The 16,983-nt window shown below is 43.3% G+C and overlaps 1 long non-coding RNA gene across 1 annotated transcript in view; it reads right to left on the bottom strand.

Moving 5' to 3' along the window:
• Positions 1–6,826: 6,826 nt before the first annotated feature.
• LOC143769224 (uncharacterized) overlaps positions 6,827–16,983 on the bottom strand; it is a 49,180-nt gene continuing 39,023 nt past the window's right edge. Inside the window, exon 4 of the long non-coding RNA XR_013214279.1 lies at positions 6,827–7,530. This is a non-coding gene — a long non-coding RNA (uncharacterized LOC143769224). The remainder of the gene's footprint in view (positions 7,531–16,983) is intronic.

The following is a 16,983-nucleotide window of genomic DNA, read 5'->3' on the forward strand; positions in this document are numbered from 1 at the left end:
AGAAAACTACTGTTTGGGCGCATGGCAGAGCTCGGAAGGGAAGAAGTGGCATTTGGAATGCAGACTTTGATTGAATGGTCTGCGGGCGTCACATTGCATTTGCAGAGCCCCTGATGTACCTAAACAGTAGAAACCCCCCACAAATGAGCCCATATTGGAAACTAGACCACCTAAGTAACTTATCTAGATGTGTTGTGAGAACTTTGAACCCCCAAGTGTTTCACTAAAGTTTGTAACGCAGAGCCGTGAAAATAAAAAATCTTTTTTTTCACAAAAATGATTTTAGCCCTCAGTTTTGTATTTTCCCAAGGGTAACAGGAGAAATTGGACCCCAAAAGTTGTTGTCCAATTTGTCCTGAGTACACTGATTCCCCATATGCGGAGGTAAACCATTGAGATCGGACATCATTTTGCATTTGCAGAGCCCCTGATGTGCCTAAACAGTGGAAACCCCACAATTCTAACTCCAACCCTAACCCCAACACACCCCTAACCCCAACCCTAACCACACCCCTAATCCCAACATACCCCAAACCCTAGTCCCAACCCCAATGCACTCCTATCCCCAACACACCCCTAACCCTAATCCCAATCCTAACCATACCCCTAACCCTGACACACCCCTAACCCAACCGTAAATGTAATCCAAACCCTAACCCCAACTCTAGCCCCAACCCTAACTTTAGCCCCAACCCTAACCCTAACTTTAGCCCCAACCCTAACTTTAGCCCCAACCCTAACTTTAACCCCAACCCTAATGGGAAAATGGAAATAAATACATTTTTTTATTTTACTATTTTTCCCTAACTAAGGGGGTGATGAAGGGGGGTTTGATTTACTATTTATAGTGTTTTTTTAGCCGATTTTTATGTTTGGCAGCTGTCACAAACTAAAAGACGCTTTTTATTGAAAAAATATTTTTTGCGTTACCACATTCTGAGAGCTATAATTTTTCCATATTTTGGTCCACAGAGTCATGTGAGGTCTTGTTTTTTGCGGGACAAGTTGACATTTTTATTGGTACCATTTTTGGGCACATAACATTTTTTGATTGCTTTTTATTCCGATTTTTGTTAGGCAGAATGAACAAAAACCAGCAATTCGTGAAATTCTTTTTTTTGGGGGGGGGCGTTTATACCATTCCACGTTTGGTAAAATTGATAAGGTAGGTTTATTCTTCGATTCAATATGATTACAGCGATACCTCTTTTATATTTTTTTATGTTTTGGCCCTTTTATACAATAAAAACTATTTTATAGAAAAAATAATTATTTTTGCATCACTTTATTCTGAGGGCTAGAACTTTTATTGTTTTTTGCTGATGACGCTGTATGGCAGCTTGTTTTTTTGCAGGACAAGATGATGTTTTCGGCGGTACCATGGTTATTTATATCTGTCTTTTTGTTCACGTGTTATTCCACTTTTTGTTCGGCAGTATGATGATAAAGCATTGTTTTTTGCCTTTTTTTATGGTGCTCACACTGAAGGGGTTAACTAGAGGGACAGTTTTATAGGTCGGGTTGTTACGGACGCGGCGATACTAAATATGTGTACTTTTATTGTTTTTTTAAAAAAAATTACATAAAGAAATGTATTTATTGGAACTATATATACAGGTCCTTCTCAAAAAATTAGCATATAGTGTTAAATTTCATTATTTACCATAATGTAATGATTACAATTAAACTTTCATATATTATAGATTCATTATCCACCAACTGAAATTTGTCAGGTCTTTTATTGTTTTAATACTGATGATTTTGGCATACAACTCCTGATAACCCAAAAAACCTGTCTCAATAAATTAGCATATTTCACCCGTCCAATCAAATAAAAGTGTTTTTTAATAACAAACAAAAAAACCATCAAATAATAATGTTCAGTTATGCACTCAATACTTGGTCGGGAATCCTTTGGCAGAAATGACTGCTTCAATGCGGCGTGGCATGGAGGCAATCAGCCTGTGACACTGCTGAGATGTTATGGAGGCCCAGGATGCTTCAATAGCGGCCTTAAGCTCATCCAGAGTGTTGGGTCTTGCGTCTCTCAACTTTCTCTTCACAATATCCCACAGATTCTCTATGGGGTTCAGGTCAGGAGAGTTGGCAGGCCAATTGAGCACAGTAATACCATGGTCAGTAAACCATTTACCAGTGGTTTTGGCACTGTGAGCAGGTGGCAGGTCGTGCTGAAAAATGAAATCTTCATCTCCATAAAGCATTTCAGCCGATGGAAGCATGAAGTGCTCCAAAATCTCCTGATAGCTAGCTGCATTGACCCTGCCCTTGATGAAACACAGTGGACCAACACCAGCAGCTGACATGGCACCCCACACCATCACTGACTGTGGGTACTTGACACTGGACTTCAGGCATTTTGGCATTTCCTTCTCCCCAGTTTTCCTCCAGACTCTGGCACCTTGATTTCCGAATGACATGCAAAATTTGCTTTCATCAGAAAAAAGTACTTGGGACCACTTAGCAACAGTCCAGTGCTGCTTCTCTGTAGCCCAGGTCAGGCGCTTCTGCCGCTGTTTATGGTTCAAAAGTGGCTTTACCTGGGGAATGCGGCACCTGTAGCCCATTTCCTGCACACGCCTGTGCACGGTGGCTCCGGATGTTTCCACACCAGGTCTGGAATCGGTCCTTCTCCACAATCTTCCTCAGGGTCCGGTCACCTCTTCTCGTTGTACAGCGTTTTCTGCCACATTGTTTCCTTCCAACAGACTTACCATTGAGGTGCCTTGATACAGCACTCTGGGAACAGCCTATTTGTTGAGAAATTTCTTTCTGGGTCTTACCCTCTTGCTTGAGGGTGTCAATGATGGCCTTCTTGACATCTGTCAGGTCGCTAGTCTTACCCATGATGGGGGTTTTGAGTAATGAACCAGGCAGGGAGTTTTTAAAAGCCTCAGGTATCTTTTGCATGTGTTTAGAGTTAATTAGTTGATTCAGAAGATTAGGGTAATAGGTCGTTTAGAGAACCTTTTCTTGATATGCTAATTTATTGAGACAGGTTTTTTGGGTTATCAGGAGTTGTATGCCAAAATCATCAGTATTAAAACAATAAAAGACCTGACAAATTTCAGTTGGTGGATAATGAATCTATAATATATGAAAGTTTAATTGTAATCATTACATTATGGTAAATAATGAAATTTAACACTATATGCTAATTTTTTGAGAAGGACCTGTATATATATATTTTTTTATTTATGTAGGATTTTTTTTTTTTTTACACATGAAAATATTTTTCTTTTACTTTTTCACTTTCTCCCAGGGTGGGACATCATGGTATAGTGTCAGGTCAGCGATCTGACACTTTGCACAGCACTGTGTCAGATTAGCGATCTGACAGGCAGTGCTACAGGCTTGCCGGCTCATGCTCTCAGCAGGAGCTTGCAAGCCACCTCCCTGCAGGACCCGGAAGGAGCCCCGCAGCCATCTTGGATCCAGGGCCTGCTGGGAGGAGACCCGCAATGTGATCACGTTGTTCCGAGGGTCTCAAGGAAGCACGGAGGGAGCCTTGCTCCCTGCGCGATGCTTCCCTATGCCGCCGCAACACTGTGATCATGTTTGATCGCAGTGTTCCGGGGGTTAATGTGCCGGAAGCCGTCCATGACAGCTCCTGGCACATAGTGCCGGATGTCAGCTGTAATAATCACCTGACACCCGGCTGCGATCGGCCGCGCTCCCCTCATGAGCGCGGCCGGTCGCCTATGACGTACTATCCCGACTTTGGGAATTAAGTCTCCCAGGTCACCTAAACGGGATAGTATGTCAAATGGCAGAAAGGGGTTAAACTGTAAAACAAAATCCCTTGCAATGAACCCCTTCCCGTTCTATCGATTTGTCATTTTTGTTTTTTGCTCCCCTTCTTCCCAGAGCTATACCTTTTTTATTTTTCCATCAATATGGCGATGTGAGGATTTATTTTTGCAGGACGAGTTGTACTTTTGAACTACACCATTAATTTTTCCCTATACCGGAAAATGGGAAAAAAATTCCAAGTGTGGTAACATTACAAATAAAGTGCAATTCCAAAATTGCTTTTTTTATTTATTTTTCTTTACCATGTTCACTAAATGCTAAAACCAACCTACTATTATGATTCTCCAGATCATTACGAGTTTGCAGACATAAAACATATCTAGGTTGTTTTTATTTAAGTGGTGTAAAAAAACAACCAGTATGTAAAAAAAAAAAAAACAATGGTGCCATTTAGGGTTGAGCGACCTTTAGTTTTTTAGGGTCGAGTCGGGTTTTGTGAAACCCGACTGTCTTAAAAGTCGAGTCGAGTGAAATCGGCCGACCACCGTGAAAAGTCGGGTTTCGGCCGAAACACGAAACCCAATGAAGGAATTTATTTTATTTATTTTTTTTAATTATTTTTCTCTCTCTCTCTCTCTCTCTCTCTCCCCTCCGTCCCAGCACAGAAAATTTCGTATTGCACATTCCAAATCCCTACTGCGCACAAGCGATAACATGACGATAGGAGTTCACTCCCCTAAGACCTATGTCATCACTCTGCCCACGCTCATTTATTGGCTGAAAAATTGGCGCTAAACGCGTCATACGAAACGCGACTTTAGCTCCAAGATCGCGTACCGAATGGCCGACCACGCACAGGGATCGGGTCGGGTTTCATGAGACGCCGACTTTGCCAAAAGTCGGCGACTTATGAAAATGCACGACCCGTTTCGCTCAACCCTAGTGCCATTTTCTGAGACCCATAGTGTCTCCATTTTTGGGGATCTGGGGCTGGGTGAGAGCTTATTTTTTGCTTGCCGAGCTGACGTTTTTATTGATACCTCTTTGGGGTAAATACGATGTTTTGATTGCTCATTATTACATTTTATTGTAATGTGGCAACCAAAAAATTTAATTCTGGCCTTTTTATTTTTTTTCTCGTTACGCAGTTTACCAAACGGATTAACTTAGTTCATATTTTGAGAGATCAGGTTTGTCTGAATGCAGCGATACAAATATGTGTATCTTTTTATTATTGTTATATTTTGAATGATGCAAAAAGAGTGATTTGAACTTTTATACTTTTTTAAACACGGGCACTGACGGGCGGAGTTTGTGACTCGCTTCCTGTAAGTTATATGCTGCTGTCAAAGATTGACAGTGGCATTTAACATGTTAACAGGATCATAATTCCACGCTATCAAATCAACTGTCATGTGCCTGGAAAGATGTAGACTCAGTGCTGGAGCTCGTACCAAAGAGACGGACTCGACCAATGACATACTTATATGTCATAGGTCGTGAAATGGTTAATGTTGGTTCCTCCACATCACCACAGAATTTCCAAGTGATAAAGATCCTATGCTGACAACCTCCAACAACATAGCGCCTTGGGGAACGTTTTCTGGCGGCCATTTTGTCGTTATCACTGGAGACCAAAATTCGGTCCTTTTAGTTCAACAGCCAAACTGGACTAGTGGGAACAGTTCTCTTCTTCCATTTCTGTTCTCCATGCTTAGTGTGGCACACAGAGATGAACAATGCAAAGATTGAGTCAACTTCTCCCCTTTTTATCTGGTTTCAGGTGTGGTTTCATGTTGCCGTCACCTGTTACTTGCCACGGGTGAGTTTGAACGAGCATGACATGCTTGAAACAAAGTTGTTGGAAAAGTGCCAACAATTTTGTCTGGCCCATTTTCAGGGTTTAGTGTGAAATCATGTCCAATCTACCTGTTTTCTCTGTTTTTATGTTGTTCCAATACACACGAAGGAACTAAACATGTGCATAACAAAATATGTGTAATTGCAATCATTTTCTTGGAGAAATTAATTTTCTGTAACAATTTCAAGGGTATCAACACTTTCGGCCACTACTGTGTGTGTATATATAATATATATTCCGTATATATATATATATATATATATATATATATATATATATATATATTTCTCCATATACACACGCACAATGGATGTGACACGCTATGCATGTTGCATACATACACACTCCGTGCTGCACACTATGTATGTTAGGCCTCTTTCACATTAGCGTCGTACGACGCACGTCGCAATGCAAAATTGCTTGCAGGATGCGTTTTTCTCCATAGACTAACATTAGCGACAGATTGCGACGCATTGCCACACGTCGCAACCATCGTGCGACGGTTGTGTCGTGTTGCGTCGGACTGTCGGAACAAAAAAACGTTGCATGTAACGTTTTTTGGTGTGTCGTGTCCAGCATTTCCGACCGCACATGCGCGTCCGGAACTCTGCCCCCTCCACCCCGGAGCTCACAATGGGGCAGCGGATGCGTTGAAAAACTGCATCCGCTGCCCCCGTTGTGCGGCATTTTCACAGTATGCGTCGATACGTCGCCACGTCGCATTGCGACGTGCGTCGTACGACGCTAGTGTGAAAGTAGCCTTACATACGCACAAACCCTGTGCTACGCACACACTCTGTCCCGATGCACAGACACGCACTATGCTACACAGACACACGCTGTATGTTACATTCACTCCATGCTAGGCACACACTTTATGCTATACACACAAAAGCACACTGTATGTTACATATACACATATTTTGTTAAGATATTTGTGTACATAGATTCTGGGACTTTGCACCTTACCTGAAGGAGGGTGAATAAAGTCAGCAATAGTAGCATGTGATATACTACACTGGCCGTTCTACCCTTGAATTTGATATTTTGGCATTGGATTGCAGAAAAAACTGCACTTAAAAAACATCCATGCGATTTTTTTAATGTGGTTGCAGTTTTTGCAAATCAAATAAATGTATTACACCTGTAAGAAAAGTCAAAACTGTATGATTTTTCTCTTTCAGATGTGTTTTTATATGGAATTCTAAGTACACAGCAGTCTGTTGGGTAATATGAAGCCGTACTGAAAACTGCAGAGAAATCATCAGACCAAAGATCATTTGTTGTGTCCTCTTTGCAGCAGGTAAAACGTTGACTGAACACCTGTGTGAATGATAATTGTGACCGAGCACCTGCTAAGAATTAGTCATTGACTCACCTGTTACTGACATCTCAGGCCCCACATATATGTAAACCGCTGATGTTGCTACAATCGCTTTCTGCAATATTAATCCTTTCGAACAATTGAGTTCTTTGTCCACTGGTTAACCCCTCTGGAGCCCTTGTCAATTTTCTATTTATTTATACTCCTACAGGTTTGTAGATTTCAGGAACACCACTCAGTCTGATCTTCATTTTTTTTATTTTTTTTTATTTCTCGGTTGTGATAAATGCTTTGGGTGTCACCTCAGACAAAACCCAGACGAGTGAAAAGTTGTTTTTCCTTGATAGTTTGATCTCCAGGAGTCTGGAACGTGCTTTTAAATCCAGATACAACCAAATGGGGAATATGTGAATGAACACAGAGCGTAGGAGAAGGGGGAACACTGCGGCTCTTGTCAGGGAGATGAATGAAGCTGAGGAAAGTTCAAAGACTTTGCTTGATTTTTCACTATTTCCTGGTGACCCCATACGAAATGTATAGAGGATTCTTATCCCTTCTTCCATGAGTTGCAGTTCTAAAATATTGTAAATATTGAGAATTTTTATTTGATCGAAACTGAAATTGACATTAACCAAATACGGTACAGAATTACCATCATCTTGATAATATAGTACATTGTCATTATATTACCTTTTTTTTTGTAACCAAGAAAACCTTTGCGTTTGTTACTCTATGAACAAACGTTCCCATAGAAGGCTGCCTTCGCATAAGGAATTTTCTCAGACCACGTTCTAAAATCTGTATAAAAACGCATGCATATTTTTTTTTTAACCATTTTAAAACTTTCTTTGATGCGTCTGCTCCTAATTGCATTTTGAGTATTTATTTTTTAAGATACTGCAAAGTCATTTCAACGTGTTATGAGTAGAGATGAAAGGATCGATCCGCAAAGGATTGAGTTAGAGTAGAATTTCCACAAGTTTGCGGTTTAAAGTGAAGATTTGATTTGTTGATCGCAGAAAACTTGCCTGGCACCTTTTCCCACAATACCAAAGCATCAGAGAGCATGCTGATTAGAGGTGAACGAATTTGCTGGGGTTCCCTCTTGTTCGGCAAGCTATAGCACTTCATGGATCACGCCGACCGATCAGCTGATCGGTGCCACAGCTGCATGTGTTGTGGCTGTGTCATAGTCACGACACATGCATGGAGAGCCTGTTTGTTGGGCTGTCCATGCATGTGTCGTGACTGTCACACAGCTGTGACACATGCAGCTGATCGGCCGGCGCGATCCAGGAAGCCGGGTTTCCTCAGCAGCTTATGCGGCAAGCGCTATAGCTTGCCGAATAAGAAGGAGCCCGAGCAAATTTGCTCATCTCTAGTGCTGATGTCTTTTTGTGTGGCCACGAGGGCCTCCCCATAATGTTCTGCAGCTATGAGGATGATCATACCTTGTACAGGGGTAATCAGTACCAGGACCATCACAGATCAGCGGGTCCCAGTGGAGCACAGTTTGTATGACAGAGTAATTTTCGATTTCCAGAGTCACTGGGTAAGCATCCAGAGTGTATGCTCTTATGGTCAGCGGGGTCTTCTCTTTTCTGTAGAGTGTAAGCTCTTATGAACAGTGGGGTCCTCTCTCCTGTAGAGTGTAAGTTCCTATGGTCATCTTATGGTCAGCGAGATCCTCTCTCTCCAGTAGAGTGTAAGCTCTTATGGCCAGCAGGTTCCTTTCCCTCGTCTGTAGAGTATAATCTCTTAGTTAATGGTTAGTGGGGTCCTCACCTTCACATGTATTTTCTCAGCAATTGCAAGCTTTCCAATAATGAGATTCCAGGAAATTCATTCACGTGAATCAAATTTTGGGGGAAAATTCATCAGTTGGTGAATACGAATTTCAATAGATCCACTGAGGTCTAGTTAGAGTATAGAAAAAAAAAACACTGGGCGCAGTTGGAAAAGATGATGTCTCATGTTTAAATTTGTGGTCACTTTATTGCGCCTACGCAGTTCTGATGAAGACACCTGTACAATATGGAAACACATAGCCTCAATAAAGTGACCACACTTCTAGCTATGAGACACATTTTTTCCAGCAGTGCCGGGTTGTGCCTTCCTTTTTTTTCTACTCTGCTTCACTTACTGCAGATTCTATCATGCATAATAGACACAATAAGGAGCAGCAGGTCCACTATTTAGAAGTTTTACAGAATTGACCAGGTTATAAGCACATCTCGCTAGGGTGACCAGTTCCCTTTACTTCATACCCAAAACCTCAACACTATGGAGCGCCGCCTTCTTGTATTTTCAATTTAATTCCTCCATTTTCCTGTGTTTTTTTCATTAAGTCCTCCAAAATGCACATACATTTTTACATGAATTTTTAAATGTGCCTTTGGGGTATATCCATACAGTGTGTTATAATTGTGGTTTACTGTGTCAATACCGCAGACTTACTTAGACATGGCTGAAAGATCAGACTACGCACAGAGTTTATTAGTAGTCTGTAACCATGGAGACTTGAGGTACATTGGGTCAGAAAAATATTGTTGGCCAATGACATCAGTGGTGCAAGGATGGAGTTTAAGCTAAAGCCTCTACTGTATGACCAGCTAAAGACTGTTCTGGCACACCTGAAAATCTTTCTAACACAGTTTTTTTGGGGGCTGGTTTCTATCATATGTATTCTATCCAATATGTTCTGTTCTATGTGCTGATACCCCAGGAACCCACGGTGATGCTGCCGGCTGGCCGGCAGGGAAGTCTATACTCATTATCCCGATGCTGGCTCATAGTGAGGTGGATGTCCAAATTAAAGCAATAAAAGGGGAAGAAGCGATCTCCAGACTATCAGTTGCCCTCACCTTGGCCGCTGTATGACAAGGATGTGTACCCATGCGTTGTATAAACTTGAGTGGACCAAGCTTGCAGTAGACACCCGGTCAAGAAGTAGCCCAAATTTGCGTAATGCCAGAAAATCTCACCAGAGCCGATGCTATATAATTAATGCCTGTAGGAATAAACCCGTGGACCTTGGCGGTATCACTCGATGGTCAAAAGGACAGCAGTGAGCCACTAGCCGGTCACCATCTCTTGTAGCAATTGTAGACGAGTCTCACAGAATTCTCCTTTAAACAAGTTGGGCAAATTGAACAGTTACTGCAGCGATATCGAGGAGTGTTTGCACGATACGAAGATGACTTAGAATATACCCAGGCTACATAGCAGAAGATCCACATGAGAGCCGCTGCTTCCATACGAGAGAGGTATAGGCAAATCTCGCCTCAGATGTACCAGGAGGTGAAAGAACTGCTTTAGCTTATGCTGTGCAATGGGGTGATCAGCGAAAGCCAGAATCTATGGGCGGCACCTATTGTATTAGTTAAAAAAAAGATGGAATGCTGAGGTTCTGCTTGGGTTACCGATGGCTGAATGCTTGAACTTTGCGGGATTCCTACTCCCTACACAGGATTGAAAAATGACTGTCCACTCTGGAAAGGCCAAGTACTTCTCCTTCTTCGACCTAGTCAGTTGTTACTGGCAAGTCCCAGTGGCCTTTGAAGATCGCCCAAAGACAGCCTTTGTTATCCCTATGGGCCTATTTGAATTTAACCGGATGCCTTTTGGACTGACAAATGCACCAGGAACATTCCAACATCTGATGGAGAGATGCTTGGGGATCTAAACTTTGAAGAAACCCTGATATATCTTGATGTCATGATCATTTACTCCTCCACATTCAAGATCACCTTACCTAGCTAGAACAAGTGTTATATTGGCTTCAAAGACATGAGTTAAAAGCCAAACCCTAGAAGTGTCACTTGTTTAAGCGGGAAATTGAATATCTGGGACACACTGTCTCCAGAGTGGGAGTTTACTCCACAACGGAGAAGATGTTTGCAATGCAGAAGTGGCTAAATCCTACCAACCTGAGAGAGCTGAGAGCGTTCTTGGGACTGGCTGGATACTACCACAGATTCATAAATGACTTTGTCAACATTGCAGAACTGCTTAATGAGAAATGGCAGGGGGAGCCAAGCAGAAGCCAATCTAGTGGTGTCTTAGGTAAGAGCAAGCTTTTCAGGCATTGAAGATGGCATTGATGGATACTCCTATGTTGGCTTACTCTGACTTCTCTCAGCCCTTCTTGCTCGACACAGACAGAAGCCTGTATGGGCTAGGAATGGTGCTGGCCCAGGTGAAGGAAGGAAGAGAAAGGGTGATTGCTTATATCAGCTGGTCGCTGAGAGAGACTGAAAAGAATCTGGACAACTATAATTCATTTAAGCTAGAGTTGCTGCCGCTGGTGTGGTCTATGACCAAAAAATTTGCAGAGTACTTGTTGGGGTAAAAAATACATCAGTACAAGATCTCCTACCAGTCTAAATCTTAGAACACATATGCTCTATCCTGAGTCATTCAAGCAGTCCCAAAGAGAGATCAGGATTGAGAACTTGAAGGTGACGAGATTCCAGACTTCAGACAGTTTGCCACGGTTTTAATAACTGCCCAAGAATCTAGAGAAGAGTCCAGACCCACCCAGATTCTATGAGCGCATTCACCTGCAGCTGTCTGATCCCAAGCTAGCGAAGCTGAGGAAGTGGGTAGCACTAAGACAAAGGCCCAACCAGTAGGCTTGGACAATTTTACCCACGAGCACCCTGCAGATCTTGGGCCAGTGGGAAAGGCTTATGAAGAATGGCTTGCTGTGTCAAAGAATCCAGCTTCCAAGAGAGTGTGACATCACCAGGAAACTGGTGGCTCTAGAGGCATTGCTGGTGCAGTTAGCTAAAGAGGCTTGGGAGAGGCACTCACTTTGGTATGGAGAAGACCTTTCGGTGGTTGCAATGGATGGTGTATTGGTCCAAACTGCTACAGGTAGTCGAAGAGGCCAGTTAAATATTAAATATGTTGCTAGTACTAGCTGAACAAACTCCCAGAACGGAGTGCCCCTATACAAGCCCTCTGATTTTTCGTGCCCTTGGAATTGTTGATGATCGACTACTTAATGAGTGGGACATCTCACAATGGCTATGAATACTGCTTAATGATGACCGACTTATTCACCAAGTTCGCAGTGGTGTCACCAACTTGGGACCAGACAGCAGAAGCTGCAGCCAGGGCCATCTGTTGGGACTTAATTTGCATATATGAGTGCCCAAAGATGATTCATTCCGAACAATGGGCCTGCTTCCAGGTATGAGAAATGGATGAGCTCCATTGTCTCTATGGGATTGATAAGTCTCAAACTACACCATATCACCCACAGGGGAATGGGGCCTGCGAAAGCTTCTATTGGACCTTGTTACAAATGTTGCAGACCTTTGAAGAGGACAAGAAGAAGGTACCCAAATTTGTTTTTGAGTTGGTATGGGTCTATGAAATTCGAGTCCACGCAACTACCGGTTACACCCAATATATGCTGCTGTTTGAATGGAACAGATGGGAGATTACTGAACTGGAGCTTGACTCAGAAGACCCCTGCCTGGGCAGCAGTCCGAGTGCCTGTATCCAAGAACACTGACACCGACTCCAGATAGTAAGGTTGTTGGGGACAGAAGTTTCGGGAGGTGGAGTACTCAGGTAGGCCCTGATGTCAGGCGAACATCTCCAGCTAGGAGATTATGTGCTAGTGAGAGCCACGCGACCCAAGAATAAGCTGAATCACCACTGAGAAGCAGTACTATACAAGACAGTGAGGAAGATTCACCAGGATAATCTAGTATATGAGGTCAGACCCCAGGGCAACGAGGGAGCACCACCCCAAGTGTTAGACTAGAATATGCTGTGGCCCTGTTCCTCATAAGCAGAAGAGCCCACTGAGACAAGGTCATGAGGAAGGCTGGATTATGTGCCACTTGGATCACCAAAGTCAGGATCAGAAAATCTGAGAGTGCACCCAACTATTGACTAAAATCGGATAACCCTTGGGAAAACCCTCAAGGACTCCACTCACCCGAGGACTGGCAATCTAAAAAGGGGGGAGGAATGTAAGAGGAAGCGATGGTACCCCTGAAAAGCCCCTGCGTGAAGTGGAATTAGCGGAGAAAGACTGCCATCTGCTGGCTGGATGAAACCAGGCAGAACCAACCATCACCAGAAGAGTTGCAGGGGTAGCAAGTTCATGTGCGGGACTCGGTCAGGTGCTTTGGATAATGGAGTTCCTGGATACAAAAGTCCTGCCCACCAAACCATGCAGGATTTGGGGCCAAGGAGAGGAGTAGTGTGGATGCGGGCCAGAGACGACGCTGAAGCCAGTGTGTCAGGCCTCAGTGGAGAGTGTGCGCCAGCAGGGTGCTGTCCGCCATCAGACAAGGCCCGGACGGCATCCAGTGAAATCCAAAGACACAACTACACCAGTCAAGACCCAAAGACCCGACGTATGCCAGTCAAGACCCAGAGCCCAGACGATGCCTGTTGAGAGCTGAGAAACAGCCCTCTCTTCCTCAGGCCTAGGAGACACCCGCCATTGGTCAAGCACCGAAGATTCGCAAGGAGGCGTCGACCAGACGAGGACACCTGCGGTTACAGAAGGACCATATAAGTGAGCCGGGCCATCATTTCCAGCAATAACATACGGTACAGAGGTTGGTCTGGGTTAGGACATAGGTGGGCTTGGGACCAGTTGGTACACAGGAAGGTCAACATTCCTTGATGGACTTTGTCAGAAGAATTTGTGGCCTAGCAGGCAAACCCGGGAACCCCCCGCTAGGGCCATTGTTGCAGGAAGAGCTAGCATAGGAGCTCCCAGGAATGGGTGTACCAACCTTGTAGGAAGGGCACAAGTATAATTCCTGAGAGACTTTTCCCTTATTCAAATTGCATTATTTTGTATTTTGTGGTTTGTTTTAACTCACTCTGTAATCTCTTTCTGTCTCAGCATTGCTTCCCTTCTGTAGGTAAATTGCACTCTGTTCTGCCCTCCGGTTCCTTAGGATGAACATGAAGCACTCGATGGCCTTGCAGGCAGCATACTGTATGTCTGAGCTCTCATCGTTTAGTCTGTTGTTAGGCTATTCCAGCCTACGTAGGAACCACTAGAGACTGCGGGGTCAGAATCTCTAGTCTGTACAGGAACCACTGTGTCAGTTGCAGGTTTATTAGTGTTTTACTTATTTTCCCGTGTGAGTTGTTACACAAGCATAATAATTTCTCATATACAGAGTATTTAGAACTCCAAAAGTACTATACAGGATGGGCCTCAGGACAGATGATTGATGCCCATGTTGTAGGGAAATGGAGCAGACACATATTTCCTGGCCCTGCTCGCACTTGGTTGGGTTGTGAGAGGAGGTATGTAGATTGATTTTTGAGGTCTTTAAAATTCAAATATCTCTTAGCCCCAAAGTGTATATGGTAGGCTATGTAGGAGACACTGGAAATTCATCCCCACTACAACTAGCTATAGCCAAAATACTGTATTAATCCAGAAAGACCATAGTTAAACACTGGTTGGCAAGAATTGTTCCATCAGTGGAACAGGTTGTGAGTTGTTCCATTCTGATGGAATAAAGATATACATCAAAAGGGGGGCCATTGCAAAATTTGGCAAACAGTGATAGGTATGGATTAATTGCCCAGCGGTAGTGTCAGAGGTATTGTCAAGAGACATCATATTTAACTTACTTCTCCTTTAAAAGTGACCTACTATTTCAGATATGAAAGACCTTACTGTATGCACCTCGTGTTTAAATTGTCTGGATATTGTACTCGATATAATATTAAAATGTGAGTTCAGATAGGTGAGAGGGAAGTCTGGGAGGGAGGGGAGGTGGAGGGTAGATTGGGTATTGCATTCTTGTCATGAACAATGATTGATGCAAACTGTACTAAAAATCTTGTGATTTTATAACATGATTATCTTTATCAACTGTTTTGTAAGCTGTAAAACTTTGCTCAATAAAAATGTTTCGAGAAAAAAAAGTTAAAGCTGCAGGTGAGTGGCAGCTTGCACTTAAGATTTTCACTTTAATCTGAGTCACGACTGCAGCAATGATTTTAGTCTCATTAGGCCGAAGCCACACTACCATTGAATATGGACGAGTGCTATGCGATAAAAAATTGCATAGCACTCGGACCAGTATTCATCTATGGGGCAGCTCACATCACCAAATTTTTTCTCGGCCGTTTCCGGGGTGCGAGTGAAATCGCAGCATGCTACGATTGTCACCGACACTCGGCCAAGTCTCGGCTCACTCACACACATATAAGCCTATGGGTGCAAGTGAGACAATGCACATCACTGGGATACCATCCGAGTGATGTGCGTTATACCCTGACCCCAGCAATGGAGGAGATGGAGAAATTAATTGCTCTGCCTCCTCCACAGCTGTGCTCCGATCCTCTGTGTGTGAGGCATCTCGCATCGGATGCCATATGCTTGTCTGATGCCAGCCTAAAGCTGAGATGGACCTGTGAGCTATACCTGTGATTCATACTGAGTTACAACCTGTTAAAATGCCCCCACCCCCTCACTTCAGCCATTGTAATGAAGAAGAGGGGGAACTGTCAGGCTGCAGGGACAGGGGAGAGATGATGTGTGATCTCCTCCTGTCACAGTGTTAAGGTACCTTCACACTAAGCGACGCTGCAGCGATATCGACAACGATGCCGATCGCTGCAGCGTCGCTGTGTGGTCGCTGGAGAGCTGTCACACAGACAGCTCTCCAGCGACCAACGATGCCGAGGTCCCCGGGTAACCAGGGTAAACATCGGGTTACTAAGCGCAGGGCCGCGCTTAGTAACCCGATGTTTACCCTGGTTACCATCGTAAATGTAAAAAAACAAACACTACATACTCACCTTCTGCTGTCTGTCACACGTCCCCCGCCGTCTGCTTCCTGCACTGACTGTGATTGCTGGCCGTAAGGCACAGCACAGCGGTGACGTCACCGCTGTGCTCTGCTTTTACTTTACGGCCGGCACTCACAGTCAGTGCGGGAAGCAGACGGCGGGGACGTGTGACAGACAGCAGAAGGTGAGTATGTACTGTTTGTTTTTTTTACTTTTACAATGGTAACCAGGGTAAATATCGGGTTACTAAGCGCGGCCCTGCGCTTAGTAACCCGATATTTACCCTGGTTACCACTGTAAAACATCGCTGGCATCGTTGCTTTTGGTGTCAAACATGACGATACACGCCGATCTGACGACCAAATAAAGTTCTGAACTTTCAGCAACGACCAGTGATATCACAGCAGGATCCAGATCGCTGCTGCGTGTGAAACACAACGATATCGCTATCCAGGACGCTGCAACGTCACAGATCGCTATCGTTATCGTTGCAAAGTCGCTTAATGTGAAGGTACCTTTACGCTAGGTTTTATGTATGACACCTGCAAACTTAAGAAAAATGTTTAGAAAAAAATTATCCTTCAAAAAAAAAAAAATGTCCTTGTTTAGGTAATAAAGTATAGATAAATGATATATATTGAGTAGCACCGTGCATATAAGAGTAACAACTCAAACGATGAAATAAACAATCTTTTAATCCCGGTCAATAAACACCGTAAAAAAACAAATTCTGAATTGCTATTTTATGATAATTTCACTGCAAAAGAAAAAAATGAAATATAAAGCTATCCATGAACCCCAAAATAAAATCAATAAAATCTTCAGTTTGTCAACCAAAAAAAGAAGGCGAAAAATAGTTATAACTTTTACAATACGGTGACTCACAAAAAACATTATTTTGAATTTTACTGTAAGAAAGTGATAACATAGTTTATTTATATCATCAGTTTCGTATCATCATGTCCATAACAACCCAAACTATAAAATGAGCATGCTACTTATCTCACCTAGTGAATACCATAAAGTCAGAATTGCTGCTTTTATGTCACATTTAGGGATGAGCGGATGTGCTCGGCGATACTTGGATATCACTAGACTATCTGAGTGCTCGGATGTGCTCAGCACTCAGCGAGCATTAGCCAATGCTTGATTTCAAACTCCAATCCTCGCCCTGCATGTTTGGCACCTATTACACAGACACTAAGGACGAGGGGATTGCCTGCGTGTCACTGTA

Source organism: Ranitomeya variabilis, chromosome 4, assembly GCF_051348905.1.
Source record: "Ranitomeya variabilis isolate aRanVar5 chromosome 4, aRanVar5.hap1, whole genome shotgun sequence".
Lineage (NCBI taxonomy): Eukaryota > Metazoa > Chordata > Amphibia > Anura > Dendrobatidae > Ranitomeya > Ranitomeya variabilis.